The 16,379-nt window shown below is 46.7% G+C and overlaps 1 protein-coding gene across 7 annotated transcripts in view; it reads right to left on the bottom strand.

Moving 5' to 3' along the window:
• The window catches only part of LOC140426158 (palmdelphin-like), a 136,727-nt gene that overhangs the window by 1,003 nt on the left and 119,345 nt on the right, over positions 1-16,379 (bottom strand). The window lies entirely within an intron of this gene.

The following is a 16,379-nucleotide window of genomic DNA, read 5'->3' as shown; positions in this document are numbered from 1 at the left end:
ATAAGTTGTTAATTGAGAGTCATACAGTCACACAGCACAGAAAAGGCCCTTCGGCTCATTGCGTCTGCACCGGTCAAAAATATCCACTTTTCATAGGGCCCACATAACGGTAGCCCGGATGAGCAGGTTTTTTTGAGAAAGTGGGGGATAGGTGTGGACGCTGTGGGGGAAGCCCGGCGAATTATTTACATATGTTCTGGGCGTGTCCGAAGTTGAGGGGATTCTGGCAGGGATTTGTGGACGTTATGTCAGAGGTCCTGGAAGGGAAGGTGACTCCGAGTCCAGAATTGGCAATATTTGGGGTATCGGAAGATCTGGGGGCCAAGGGGGGGGAGGGAGGCCGATGTTCTGGCCTTCTCCTCCCTGGTGGCCCGGAGACTGATTTTGCTGGGATGGAGGGACATCGGAACCCCCAAAGCCAGGAGCATGGGTCAGTGACATGGGAGGCATCGTAGTGTAAGACGAGGACAGGGAACTTAATACACGGGTAATTAGGAAATAGGGCCGAGGTAGTAGGGGACGTTTTTAGCTTTTTTGCGTCTGTCGGCCCCCGTGGCTGTTTAAGGAATGTTAAAGTGTTAAACTGCAAATTGTGAAAATTACAAATGCTTCAATAAAATATTTTCTGAAAAAAAAACATCCACCTAACCATTCTAATCCCATTTTCCAATACTTGACCCATAGCCTTGTTTGCCCTGGGATCGCAAGTGCACATCTAAATACTTGTTAAATGTTGTGAGGGTCTCTGCCTCCACCACCCTTTCAGAGAGCGAATTCCAAACTCCCACCACCCTCTAGGTAAAAAGATTTTTCATCACATCCTCTCTAAACCTCCTGCCTCTTACCTTAAATCTCTGTTCCCTGGTCATTGAACCCTCCACCAAGGGGAAAAGGTTCTTCCTGTCCACTCCAACTATGCCCCTCATAATTTTATACATCTCAATCATGTCCCCACTCAGTCTCCTCTGCTCCAAGGAAAACAACCAAAGTCTATCCAATGTCTCTTCATAACTAAAACTCTCCAGCCCAGGCAACATCCTGGTAAATCTCTGCACTCTTTCCAGTGCTATCACATCACACTTGTAATGTGAATTCCAGAACTGCACACAATACTCTAGCTGTGATCTAACCAACGTTTCATACAGTTCCAGCATAACCTTCCTGCTCTTAAACTCTGTGCCTCGGCTAACAAAGACAAGTATATCAAATGCCTTTTTTAACCAATGTCTCAACCTGCTCTGTTACCTTAAGGGACCAGTGTTCATGCACATCAAGATCCCTCTGATCCTTGGTGCTGCCCAAGATCCTCCCGTTTATCATGGATTCTCTTGCCTTGTTTGTCCTGCCCAACTGCATCACTGGATTGAATTCCATTTGCCACTGATCAGCCTATCTGACCAGCCCATCTATATCCTCCTGTAATCGAAGGCTATCCTCCTCACTATTTACTACCCCACCGATTTTCATATCATCTGCAAAGTTACTGATCAGCCCTCCTACATTGATATCTAAATTATTTATATAAACCACAAACAACAAGGGCCCCAACACTGACCCCTGAAGGACCCCAGTGGACACAGTCTTCCAGTCAGAAAAATACCTCTCGACCATCACCCTCTGTTTCCTGCCACTCAGACAATGTTTGCTCCAATTTGCTAAACTTCCTTGGATCACATGAGCCTTCACTATCAGTCTCCCATGTGGGACCTTATCAAAAGCCTTGCTGACGTCCAAGTAGATTACGTCAAATGCATTTCCCTCATCTACACACCTGGTCACCTCTTCGAAAAATTCAATCAAGTTGGCCGGACATGACCTCCCCTTAACATAACCATGCTGACTGTTCTTGATTAATCTCTGCCCCTCCAAATCCAGATTAATTCTCATGCTTAGAATTGCTTCCAATAGTTTCCCCACCACTGAGGTCAGACTGATTGGCCTGTGGTTTCCTGATTTATACCTCCCTTCTTCCCATCTTGAATAATGGTACCACATTGACTATCCTCCAGTCCTCCAGTACCTCTCCTGCAGCTAGAGGGGAATTGAAACTTATTGCCAGTGCCCCTACTATTTCCTCCCTTGCCTCACTGAGCAGCCTGGAATACATTTCACCTGACCCTGGAGATTTGTCAACCTTTAGGCCTCCCAGACCACTCAGAACTTCAGAATAGCGCAACATGCTGAATAAAAATGTCTTTTACCTACCAAACACATCTCTAGCCATAACTTGGACTATCCTTTATCAAACACATTATTTAATGTTGATTCATTGATGTAGATCGCTATATTGAACATTTATTCACAATATCTAAATTTCAGTGCAGTGGAGTTTTAAAAAATATAGGATTGTTGTCGGTGCATCATTTTGGATTTTGTTTTTTGGTATTAATGAGCATAAATTTGGAGGAAGTGATTGGACCAAATTTCTACAGCCTGTTCTCACAGAAGCAGAAATTCAAATAATAAAGTCGAAGATAGTATGGAAAGGCAACTGAAATGTTTATTATTTCAGTTCTGGAGAATTTCTCAGATTTATTGTTCTCTAAAGAGAAAAGGAATATTTTAAATGTAACAAAGTTGCGAGAAACATAAAATCGTTTAAATTCATTGCAAAATCCTAAAGAATTTGTATGTAGCATTTAATTTGGTGGTTTAAGGCAAGTGAAATCTTCAAAGGGAAAACATTTTGTCCATGGCAATTAAAATAAATAGAAATGGCCTAAGAAAAGTTTTATGCTATCATTTATACCTTCTGCTCCGGTCGACGCTAACAGGGTTTCCCATTGAATGCATCCCTTGCTGCCGGGAAGCACGAGGCGGTTGGCGGGACCGGAAGGTCCGCAGGCATGAGCAGCCGGAAAGGTCCAGCCTAACTCTCTTTCTCTCCCCACAGATGCTGCCAGACCGGCTGAGCTTTTCCAGAATTTTCTGTTTTTATCTCAGAATTCCAGCATCCTCAGTATTTCGCCTTTATTACATTTCGCAGATCATCTAAACAACTTCTGCTAGGTGACATTGTAATTCGCTTAATAAAAGTAGCAGGTGTTGCTCGTTAAAACTGTTCACGTAAAACTGTTCTAACAAATCGCAAAAGGCATGGCAGAGCATAAGGGTTATTGCTAAAGGCAGGTCAAAATCTGAAAATGATATTGTGATCCGATTTCTTTACCATAATCGAATATTTATTGGAAAGCTAAAGTAATACTTATACTTAAAAGACTGAATTATTAAACACTGGCCTGGATTAAACATACAATTAAAATCTTGTCTCCATTGATTTTATTTTGCTGCAGTAAATTGGGTTGGTAAATTTGCAACCTACATGTAATCAACATGCGCACATACCTGCGTCCCCCATCCTGGTACTGGGTATCCTAGGAGCCTTTGAGGATTAAATGGAATTATATTTTTTCTCAATACTACTGTTGATTAATGCTTAGGGCTTAGTAGTTGCCACTGTAATTACAAATTCCATTTGTGTTTAAAAAAAAATGAACTCCACTCTGAGCTTCTTCATGTCTATCTTATACACATTTGATGGTCGATTGTCAGGGGATATCGGGTGTGGAGGTAAGGTAAATGTGCCTGCTTTTAAGCAATTATAGTTTTGCATTTGATATATGCACAAGATAATTTAATTTGATATTGTGCAACAGTGTAATAAGGCATGTGCATTGTAAGATCATAAGAAATAGGAGGCGGGGGTCATTCGGTTCCCTTGAACCTGCTTTGCCATTCGATGAAGTCATGGCTGATCTGATTGTGACCTTAATTTAACCTTCGTACCAACCTTCCAGAATCCTTGGCTCCTTTGTCAGTCAAAAATCTGTCTAACTCAGCCTTGAATATATCCAATGACTCAGCCTTCACTGGGAAAAGAATTCCAAAATCTAAGGATCCTCTAATGAAAACGTTCCTCTGAATAATAATAATCACTTAATATCACAAGTTGGCTTCAATGAAGCTACTGTGAAAAGCCCCTAGTCGCCACATTCTGGCGCTTGTTTGGGGTGGCCGGTATGGGAATTGAACCCACGCTCCTGGCATTGTTCTGCATTACAAGCCAGCTGTTCAGCCCACTATGATAAACCGACCTTCACCTCCATCTTAATTGGGAGACCCCCTTATCAATAGACTGTTCCCCCTAGTTCTAGCCTCCCCCATAAGGCAGAGTATCCTTCCATCATCCACCCTGTCAGATCTTCTCGGAATCTCATATACTTCAATAAGATCACCTTTGTATTTCTAAACTCCAATGAGTGTAGGCCCAACTTGCTGAAACTTTCCTTATCAGATAGCTTTTCCATCCCAGGAATCAGTTGAGTGCAAAGTGCTCCAGATTCAGTCTCATTAAGGTCCTTTATAGCTGTAGCAAGATGTCCCTTCTTTATATTCCATTCCCCTTGCAATAATTCCAACATTCCATATGCCTTCCCGAGCACTTGCTATATTTGCATGCAAGCTAAAGTTTTGTGATTCATGTACCAGGACACCCTGATTCCTCTTCACCAGATTACTAATACTGTGATTTTCTATTCAGCCTGCCATAGTGGACAAGTTTAAATTTTCTTAGATAATGCCCCAGTTGCCAAATGTTTGCCCACTCACTTAACCTATGGATATCCCTTTGCAGACTTTCAGTGCCCTCTGCACAAATTGCTTTCAAATACCTTGGTGTCATCGGCAAATTTAGTTAGCATTCACTCGGTCCCTTCATCCAAATCATCGATGCGATTGTGAATGGTCGACGCTCCAGCACTGATCTCTGTGGCGCTCTGCTGCCAACTGGAATATAACCCATTTATCCAGACTGCCGCCTTCTTGTTATACTAACACAACACCTCCAACACTATGAACTCCCGTCTTGAGCAATAACCTCTCATGTGGCACATTAACCAATGCCCAAATACCCCATTATCTCAGTCCTCAAAATCTCTAGAATAAATTAGACAAAGTTGATCTCCCTTTCATAAAACCGTCTCGACCCTACCTGATTATGTTATGATTTTCTAAATGGCCTGCTATTACTGCCTTAACAATATAGTCAAATGTTTTCCCTATGACTGATGTTAGACTAACTGGCCTATAGTTTCTTGCTTTCTGTCTCACCCCAACCTTGAATAGAAGTGCTACATTTGTGGTTTTCCATCTGCTAGGATCTTTTCAGAATCCATGAAACTTTGGAATATTACAACATATGCATCCACTCTCTTTTCCACCACATTTTTATAAGGATGTCAGGATGCAGGCTATCAGATCCAGGGGACATTTCAGTCCCAATAATGTTCCCAGTATCTTTTCCCTCACAACCGTGATTGTTTTAAGTTCCTCACTCCCTTTTCCCTCTTGATTTTAAATTATTTTTGGGATGATTTCAGTGAAAACTGATACAAAACTTCCACTATTTCCTCATTTCCCATTATTAATTCCCAGTCTCACCCTCTAAGGGATCATCGCTCATTTTAGCTTCTGTTTTCCTTTTTATATTATAGAAATGTTTACAGTCTGTTTTTATATTTATAGCTTGATTTCTCTCCTACTCTCATTTTTATTTGATTTATTTTGACCAGCTATGATCATAATGATTGGCGGAGCAGGCTCGAAGGGCCGAATGGCCTCCTCCTGCTCCTATATTTCTATTTAGTAATTCTTTGTTGCATTCTAAAATTTGACCTACCATTAATCATCATAATGTTGTACACATTTTCTTTCAATTTAATACTATCCTTAACTTCTTAATTTTTACCATGGATGGTGTATCCTTCTTGTCATAACCTGAGATTAAGCAGGTCATGGGACACTAATGAAACCTTAAGCAGGCCATGGGACACTTCTGAAACTGGGGGATTGAACTATAGGTTGCTTGTAGTAGAGTAACTGCTTCTGTATTCTTGTTCTGTTGTATTAAATATTTTTCCTTTGACTGGGTGTGGACTCCTTTCTGGACTTTATAATACTGCTTATAAGATTTTATCTTTCTCAATGGAATATATCTTTACTGAGTTATGTAATAGCTCCTTAAATGTATGCCACTGTTTCCCTACCATCCTACTTTTGAACCTATTTTCCCAGTCCAATCTAGCCCAGTCTGTCTCCATACTCTTACAATTGTCTTTATTTAAGCCTAAGATACTAGTACTGGACCCAGGTTCCTCACCCCCAAACTGAATGTGAAATTCCATAATGTTATGATCACTTGTTGTCTCGTAGCTCCTTTACTATGAGGCCATTAATGAATCCTGTTGCATTACACATCACTAGCTTTAAATTTAGGGTCATGACACAATGAATCGTGGGTCATATAATTTCAAAGTAGACCAGAATGAAACCATGCTTGACCTTGAACAGTTACTAACAGGAAAACATGTCCCTTTGAATTAAACATCCATAACATAATGTTGTTCCCGATGTGTCAATAAATTAGGTTAACAGTACAGAGAGCAGCACTAAAAGAATGGTCGTTGTGTAACATATATGCTGCATATTGATTTTCTCGCTGAGAATAGGGTAAGGGATACTTTATGCTGTACATTTTGGAAATGTTATGAACGTTTTTAATATGGCAATAGAGTGCAATGTAATTTTTTTAAGCTCTTGGTGAGGCAGAACATAAGAGATCAGTGCCACGTTTAAATAAGAAAAAGTGAATTCATTAAGTGTCATGAATGTGTGAATTCCATTGCAGAATATATTTTACAATGAATTCCATTGCAGAATATACTTTACAATGAATTCCATTGCAGAATATACTTTACAATGAATTCCATTGCAGAATATACTTTACAATGAATTCCATTGCAGAATATACTTTACAATGAATTCCATTGCAGAATATACTTTACAATGAATTCCATTGCAGACTATACTTTACAATGAATTCCATTGCAGAATATACTTTACAATGAATTCCATTGCAGAATATACTTTACAATGAATTCCATTGCAGAATATACTTTACAATGAATTCCACTGCAGAATATACTTTACAATGAATTCCATTGCAGACTATACTTTACAATGAATTCCATTGCAGAATATACTTTACAATGAATTCCATTGTAGACTATACTTTACAATGAATTCCATTGCAGAATATACTTTACAATGAATTCCATTGAGAATATACTTTACAATGAATTCCATTGCAGACTATACTTTACAATGAATTCCATTGCAGAATATACTTTACAATGAATTCTATTGCAGAATATACTTTGCAATGAATTCCATTGCAGACTATACTTTACAATGAATTCCATTGCAGAATATACTTTACAATGAATTCCATTGCAGAATATACTTTACAATGAATTCCATTGCAGAATATACTTTACAATGAATTCCATTGCAGAATATACTTTACAATGATTTCCATTGCAGAATATACTTTACAATGAATTCCATTGCAGAATATAATTTACAATGAATTCCATTGCAGAATCTACTTTACAATGAATTCCATTGCAGAATATACTTTACAATGAATTCCATTGCAGACTATACTTTACAATGAATTCCATTGTAGAATATATTTTACAATGAATTCCATTGCAGAATATACTTTACAATATTATTATTATTACATTATTATTACTGCATCACAGTCAGAAGAAGTCATTTTGACTGAAACATTGAGCAAGATTTCCCTGTGTTCCCGACTGCGGGTTTAATGGTGGCCCCATCGTAACAAGAGGTCAGGATGCCATTTTAAAAAAAAAATGTTTTAAAAATAATTTTTATTAAAGGTTTTCATAAAATATCAATAACAAAATGAGAAAGAAAAAAGAACCCAACAGGGTTAAGTACAAAACACAATCTAAAAAAGCAACCCCCCAAACCCCTCCCCCCCGTACATAAATAATAAATAAACATTAACACCCCGGCTTAACACAACAGGTGTATACACCCCCTCAAACCCTCCAGTGTAAATAACATTAAAAAAAATAAAGTAAACCCCCCCGAGCTGCTGCTGCCATTGACCAATGTCTATCGTTCTGCCAGAAAGTGTAAGAACGGTTGCTACCGCCGAAAGAACCCTTGTACCGACCCTCTCAAGACGAATTTCACCCTCTCCAATTTAATGAACTCTGCCATATCGCTGATCCAGGATTCCACGCTTAGGGGCGTCGCATTTTTCCACTGAAGGAGACTCCTTCGCCGGGCTACCAGGGACGCAAAGGCCAGAATTCTGGCCTCTTTCGCCTCCTGCACTCCCGGCTCCTCTGCCACCCCAAATATTGTGAGCCCCCAGCCCGGTCTGACCCTGGATCCTACCACCCTCGACATCATCCTCGCTACCCCCTTCCAAAATTCCTCCAGCGCTGGGCATGCCCAGGACATATGGGTGTGATTTGCTGGGCTCCCTGAGCACCTAACACACCTGTCCTCACCCCCAAAGAACCGGCTCATCCTTGTCCCGGTCATGTGTGCCCTGTGCAGCACCTTAAACTGTATGAGGCTGAGCCTCGTGCACGAAGAGGAAGAATTCACCCTCCCTAGGGCATCTGCCACGTCCCCTCTTCGATCTCCTCTCCCAACTCCTCCTCCCACTTACCTTTCAACTCCACCACCGAGGCCTCCTCCTCCTCCTGCATCACCTGGTAAGTTTCCGAGATCTTCCCCACTCCCACCTACCCCCCGAGAGCACCCTGTCCTGTACTGTGTGTGGCAGTAGCCGCGGGAATTCCACCACCTGCCGTCTGGCAAACGCCCTTACCTGTAAGTACCTGAAGGTGTTCCCCGGGGGGGAGCCCGTACTTCTCCTCGAGCTCACCCAAGCTCGCGAACCTCCCGTCCACAAACAGGTCCCCCAACTTTTGTATCCCTGCCCTGTGCCACCCCGAAAACCCTCCACCTGTTCTTTATGGGGCAAACCGGTGGTTCTCCCGTAATGGGGTCCACGCCAAGGCCCCAACTCCCCCCCCTATGCCGACTCCACTGCCCCCAAATTTTGAGGGACGCCACCACCACCGGGCACATGGTATACCTCCTTGGAGGGAGCGGCAGTGGCGCCGTTGCCAGCGTCCCCAGATTCGTACCCACACAGGACGCCGTCTCCAGCCTCTTCCATGCAGCCCCCTCCCCCTCCATCACCCACTTGCGCACCATCGTCGCATTGGCAGCCCAGTAGTACCCACAGAGGTTGGGCTGTGCCAGCCCCCCCCCCTATCTCTTCTCCGCTCCAGGAAGACCCTTCTCACCCTCGGAGTCCCTCGCGCCCACACAAACCCCATTATACTCCTGTTAACCCGCCTGAAAAAAGCCTTCGGGATAAACACGGGGAGGCACTGGAACAGGAACAAAAACCTTGGGAGCACCGTCATTTTGACTGACTGCACCCTACACGCCAAGGACAGCGACAACACGTCCCACCTCTTGAACTCCTCCTCCATTTGCTCCACCAGCCTTGTAAAGTTAAGCCTATGCAGGGCCCCCCAGCTCCTGGCCACCTGGACCCCCAAATATTTGAAGCACCTCTCCGCCTTTTTTAGTGGGAGCTCGCCAATCCCCCTCTCCTGGTCCCCTAGCTGAACTACGAACAGCTCGCTCTTCCCCATATTGAGCTTGTATTCCGAAAAGTCCCCGAATTCCCTAAGGATCCTCATTACCTCTGGCATTCCTCCCACCGGGTCCGCCACATACAGCAGCAGGTCGTCCGCATAAAGCGACACCCTATGCTCCTCCCCACCCCGCACCAACCCCCTCCAGTTCCTCGACTCTCTCAGTGCCATAGCCAGGGGTTCAATCGCCAGTGCGAAGAGCAGAGGGGACAGGGGACACCCCTGTCTCGTTCCTCGGTGCAACCGAATGTACTCGGACCTCCTCCTATTTGTGGCCACACTCGCCATCGGGACCTGATACAACAGCCTAACCCACCTGACAAACCCCTCCCCAAACCCGAACCTCTTCAGCACCTCCCACAGGTACCCCCACTGTACCCTATGAAAGGCTTTCTCAGCATCCATCGCCACCACTATCTCCGCCTCCCCCTCCCTCGCCGGCATCGTGATAACGTTCAAAAGCCTCCGCACATTCGCGTTCAACTGTCTCCCCTTCACAAACTCCATCTGGTTTTCATGGATGATCTGCGGCACACAATCCTCAATCCTCGTGGCTAAGACCTTCGCCAGCACCTTGGCATCTACATTTGGCAAGGAAATTGGTCTGTAAGACCCACATTGCAGGGGATCCTTGTCCCGCTTCAGGATCAAGCAGATCAGTGCCTGGGACATCGTCGGGGGTAAAGCCCCCCACCTCCCTTGCCTCATTAAAGGTCCTAACTAACAGCGGGCCCAACAGGTCCATATATTTTTTATTGAACTCGACCGGGAAACCGTCCGGCCCCGGTGCCTTCCCCGCCTGCATGCTTCCTATCCCTTTGATCAGCTCCTCCAGCCCAATCGGGGTCCCCAATCCCGCCACCAATCCCTCTTCCACCTTTGGAAACCTCAATTGGTCCATGAAACGGCCCATCCCTCCCTCCTCCCGTGGGGGCTCGGATCGGTACAATTCCTCGTAGAAGTCCCTGAAGACCCCATTGATGCCAACCCCACTCCGCACCACGCTCCCTCCTCTGTCCTTAACTCCCCCGATCTCCATAGCTGCGTCCCGCTTCCGAAGCTGATGTGCCAGCATCCGGCTTGCCTTTTCCCCATACTCGTAGACCGCCCACTGGGCCTTCTTCCACTGCACCTCCGCATTCCTGGTGGTCACCAGGTCGAATTCGGCCTGGAGGCTGCGCCTCTTCCTCAACAATCCTTCCTCAGGCTCTTCCGCATACCTCCTGTCTACCCTCACCATCTCCCCCACCAGCCTCTCCCTCTCCCCCCCGCCCACTCCGCTCCTTGTGGGCCCTGATGGAGATCAGCTCTCCTCTCACCACCGCCTTCAGTGCCTCCCATACCATCCCCATTCGGACCTCCCCGTTATCGTTGGTCTCCAAGTACCTCTCTATACTTCCTCGGACCCGCTCGCTCACCTCCTCGTCCACCAACAGCCCCACCTCCAAGCGCCACAGCGGGCGCTGGTCCCTCTCCTCCCCCATCTCCAAGTCCACCCTATGCGGGGCGTGGTCTGAAATGGCTATTGCCGAATACTCGGTATCCTCTACTCTTGCTATCAGCGCCCTACTCAAAATGAAAAAGTCGATTCGAGAATATGCCTGATGGACATGTGAGAAGAATGAAAATTCCCTCGCTGCCGGCCTTGCAAATCTCCAAGGGTCCACCCCTCTCATTTGGTCCATAAATCCCCTCAACACTCTAGCCGCCGCCGGCTTCCTACCCGTCCTAGACCTGGAGCGATCCAGTGCCGGATCCAACACCGTGTTAAAGTCTCCCCCCATTATCAGGCCCCCCACTTCCAAGTCTGGGATCCGACCCAACATACGCCGCATAAAACCCGCATCGTCCCAGTTCGGAGCACACACATTGACCAGCACCACCCTCTCTCCCTGCAACTTACCACTTACCATTATGTATCTACCGCCATTATCTGCCACAATGCTCGACGCCTCGAATGACACCTTCTTTCCCACCAAGATCGCTACCCCTCGATTTTTGGCATCTAGCCCCGAGTGAAACACCTGACCTACCCACCCTTTCCTCAGTCTTACCTGGTCTGCCACCTTCAGGTGTGTCTCCTAGAGCATAACCACATCCGCCTTGAGCCCCTTCAGGTGCGCGAACACGCGGGCCCGCTTAACCGGCCCATTCAGTCCCCTTACATTCCAGGTTATCAGCCGGATCGGGGGCTACCCGCCCCCCTCCCCCGCCGACTAGCCATGACCCCTCCACGGCCAGCCACGCGCCAGCACCCCACACCCGGCCTGTTCCCCACAGCGGCATACCCCCGTCTCGACATCCTAGCTGGTTTACTCCCCCCATTGCACTTCTGCAAATCAGCTGACTCCTGCTGACCCCGGCCACTCCCGCCTCCCCTTCGACTCCTCCCATTGTGTGGCACACCCTCCTCTCCCGCTCCCCATCCACAGGCTCTCCCCCTCCCCCCTCCGTTCTAAGCGCGGGAAACAATCCTTGCTTCCCCGCCCCGGCCCCCCCAACCCCCAGTCTTCGGCGCGGGAAAAAAGCCCGCGCTCTCCACCTACCAGGCCCCGCAACCAACCAAACCAGTGCCCAACCCGTCCCCTCCACGCTCCCCAACCCGAAAGAGAAAAACACAGAGAAAAAGAAACCCAAAACAATGCAAAGCCCCCCCCCCCCCACCGAACCAAAAATAGGCATAACATATCCACCGCAGTCCCCAATCGCCCATCCCGACCCTCAGTCTGTGTTCAGCCTCTCGGCCTGAACAAAGGCCCACGCCTCCTCCGGAGACTCAAAATAATGGTGCCGGTCCTTGTAGGTGACCCACAGTCGCGCCGGCTGCAACATGCCAAACTTCACCCCCTTCCTGTGCAGCACCGCCTTCGCTCGATTGTACCCGGCCCTCCTCTTCGCCACCTCCGCACTCCAGTCCTGATATACCCGAACCTCCGCGTTCTCCCACCTGCTGCTCCTCTCCTTCTTGGCCCACCTGAGCACACACTCCCGATCGACGAACCGATGGAACCGCACCAGCACCGCCCGCGGAGACGGGTTAGCCTTGGGCCTCCTTGCCAACACTCTATGGGCCCCTTCCAACTCCAGGGGCCCCTGGAAGGACCCCGCTCCCATCAGCGAGTTCAACATGGTGACCACATAGGCCCCCACGTCCGGCCCCTCCAGCCCCTCCGGGAGGCCCAGAATCCGCAGATTCATCCGCCTCAACCGATACTCCATCTCCTCGAACCGCTCCTGCCATTTCTTGTGGAGCGCCTCGTGCGCCTCCACCTTTACCGCCAGGCCTAAGATCTCGTCCTCATTGTCAGAGATCTTTTGTCGAACCTCTCGGATCGCCACCCCCTGGGCTGTCTGTGTCTCCAGCAGCTTATCAATAGAAGCCTTCATCAGCTCTAGCAGGTCCGTTTTAATCTGTCTGAGGCAGCGCTGGATACCCTCCTGTTGCTCCTCCGCCCACTGCCTCCACGCTGCCTGGTCTCCGCCCGCCGCCATTTTGTCCTTCTTCCCTCCCTTCTTCTGGTCCACCACCACCTTTTTTGTCGCCCCGCTCCTAGTTAAAGCCATATACTGACGGGGAGCTATTATTAACTCCTTCCCACAACGGGAAACATCGAAAAAGTGCCCTTGGGGGCCCTGAAAAGGGCCCAAAAGTCAATTTTTGCGGGAGCCGCTGAATGTCCGACTTAGCTCCGCATAGCCGCAACCGGAAGTCTCGAGAGGGAATCCTTTTGGCAGTGTTCGCTTCACTAATCTGCCCCAAAAAGTCTGTGGAAAATCCTGAAAAAGGTATGAGAGTCCGTTCCAGACGGGAGCTGCTGAATGCGCGACCTACTCCTCTATGGCCGCCACCGGAAGCCTCGTCCCCGCTTCTTCAAAGGCCTTGGTAGATCTTTTCACAGTTGTTCCCTCTGCTGCTAGAATTCACCTTTAATACAGGCCCTCAAGTCAGCTTGCGGTTTTAGCTTGCCCTTCCCCCGCCTGCATGCTGGAAGAGGTCCCTCTCTCCCCTGCAGTTACAGCCAAATCTTTTACTGTTTCTGCCGGGTCTGGTAACCAAGAGACATACCATTCCTGGGGGACACTGTCGGGGTAATGTTGCAGTCTTCTTCCCACACCGGGAAATGTCAAACAAATGCCGTTGGGGCCCTGTAAAGAGCCCAAAAGTCCGTTCCAAGCGGGAGCTACCGAATATGTGATCTGCATAGCCGCACCCGGAAGTCAGGATGCCATTTTTAAATGACGTCCCAATCGCCGAGGCCACCAAAATGATCCCTGGCCACCAACCCCACCCTCCCCCCGCCCCCTCAGCCCGAATGCAGTATAGGAGGGTCCTCAGCACCCCCAAGACCGACACCTGGGAACCCCGGTCTGATCGCGGGTGCACCTTGGCATTGCCAACCAGGCATCCTGGCAGTGCCCCTGCCAGCTTCCAGTGCCACCTGGGCACCATGGCAGTGCCAGGATGTCACCCAAGCTGGCACTGCCAGTGTGCCAGGCTGCCAAGCTGGTACTACCAGAGTGCCCAACTGGCACCAGCAGTGCCAGGGCCCCACTCTGCCCAAAAGGCATGCAGCTGAGCACTTCTGAGCCCTTGGGCGACCGCTACAAGTGCCGTTCCATCTGGTCCCTATTTCCCCTGCGTGCAATGAGACGGGATTTGCGCCCACGGTGAACAAGCCTGGAAAATCACAGCCATGGAGGGTAAAACTGGACCTGCAAATTCATGAGCTCTTATATAATTAAGGAGCAGGCGGCATGTGGCACAGTGGTTAGCACTAGGACTGCAGCGCTGAGGATCCGGGTTGGAACCTCGGCCCTGGGTCACTGTCCGTGTGGAATTTGCACATTCTCCTGATGTCTGTGTGGGTTTCACCCCCACAACCCAAAGATGTGCAGGGTAGGTGGATTGGCCACACTAAATTGCCCCTTAATTGGATAGAAAAAATAATTGGGTACTCTAAACTTATTTTAAAAATATATAATTAAGGAGTTGTTGTAACCCAGCCAAAACCAGACAGACAGTTGAAATTGCCTGGACAAATTATCCACAGAGTTCTGCTATCATCCTGCATTTGGCAAATGAACAGATGGAAATACACCTGCTGGAAACCAACTCGCCCCAGATTTAAATATAATGAAGGAGCTCCAAAAATATTTATCCGGGACCGACTGCTATGGGGCTGAATAGGGAAGTTGTTGTGGCTTCTATTCCAGGTCGATCTATCTGGAAGGCAGCCGAGGTCATCAAAAAAATCAAGTCTGTTTCTGTGACCTTTCCTTCCACCTCTGAGCCCCACAGAGAGAATCTAGTCCTTCCCTTGCCCTGACCCAACCTGACCCTCAATCAGGAAGCCCTACTAAAACTCTCCCCTCCAACTGAACTAATTGCTGGAGTTCACTCTGCACAATGCTCCACTCCCTTCCTCCAGCCATTGCCTGTGAGCTTGTACTGAGTCTTGGGTATAAAATCACCCATAGCTCAAGCTGGAGAAGCCAGGATGACTTTCTGCACATCTCGAGATAAAGTTGGTCTTTATTTGCCTGCCTTTTGAGTGCTATGCCTTACATTTGGATCATATTGTACAACAGGTTAAAATAATTATAGCAAATATTTAAGATTGTATCTAAATTGAAAATATAAAGACTGTAAAATATATTGAAGAAGATCAGCTGGTACTTCCTTTGCTGACTGCGGCGGGGAACTATTCCTTGACCTTTTGTGCAGAATATTCACAAAGAGATGGAAAATGTGAAACCATGCCAGCAATTGCAGCCTTTCAAAACATTTTCCATGATTGAAATGTTAAAAGGACAACACACAGAGAAAAATACGAGTGGTAGCAAAGGAAAAAAGAAAAGAGATTATATTTAAATAAAGCACCCAGACATAGTAGCAACAAGATATATTTCCAAGCAGTTTGTTATCTTATAAATATTAATATTACTGCATATTTCTTATATTAGATTCATGCAGATAGGCCAGCATTACAAGATATTCCATACTCATATAGTCATATAGTTAGGGGCAGCACGGTAGCATTGTGGATAGCACAATTGCTTCACAGCTCCAGGGTCCCAGGTTCGATTCCGGCTTGGGTCACTGTCTGTGCGGAGTCTGCAAATCCTCCCCGTGTGTGAGTGGGTTTCCTCCGGGTGCTCCGGTTTCCTCCCACAGTCCAAAGATGTGCAGGTTAGGTGGATTGGCCATGATAAATTGCCCTTAGTGTCCAAAATTGCCCACAGTGTTGGGTGGGGTTACTGGGTTATGGGGATAGGGTGGAGGTGTTGACCTTGGGTAGGGTGCTCTTTCCAAGAGCGGTGCAGACTCGATGGGCCGAATGGCCTCCTTCTGCACTGTAAATTCTATGATTATAGGCAGATGAATAACAAAAAGCCCATTCTCCTTGGAATTAAATTGAGCAATTTTCCCAAATCACTCTCAATAATGAAACAAAATTATGGAAGGGATTAGATTAGATGAAGCAATTTTATTCACAGAAAGTTGAAAGTTGTTATCAAAACACCAACAAACCAAACTAAAATGATTAGTGTACAGACGCATTGAAGCTAATTTTACAAAGAGATTAGAATAATAGAACTATGTTGATAATACAGGTCTAATGTGAGTACAGAAGCATTTAGAAGTACAAAAATATAAGGCTAAAAGCATACTAAATCAAGGCGAAGAAAAGTATTTTGCATTCCATCTTCAGTTTATGGGAGTCAATTCTTAGCATAAAAAAGCTAATAAATATGAAGGATTCCAAAGTAAAGCACAAAAGCACAGAATGAGGATACTCATTATTATAGAACTAATAC

Source organism: Scyliorhinus torazame, chromosome 7 (genome assembly GCF_047496885.1).
Source record: "Scyliorhinus torazame isolate Kashiwa2021f chromosome 7, sScyTor2.1, whole genome shotgun sequence".
In the NCBI taxonomy this organism is placed as follows: Eukaryota; Metazoa; Chordata; class Chondrichthyes; order Carcharhiniformes; family Scyliorhinidae; genus Scyliorhinus; species Scyliorhinus torazame.
This window is presented reverse-complemented; position numbering and strand designations above follow the sequence as displayed.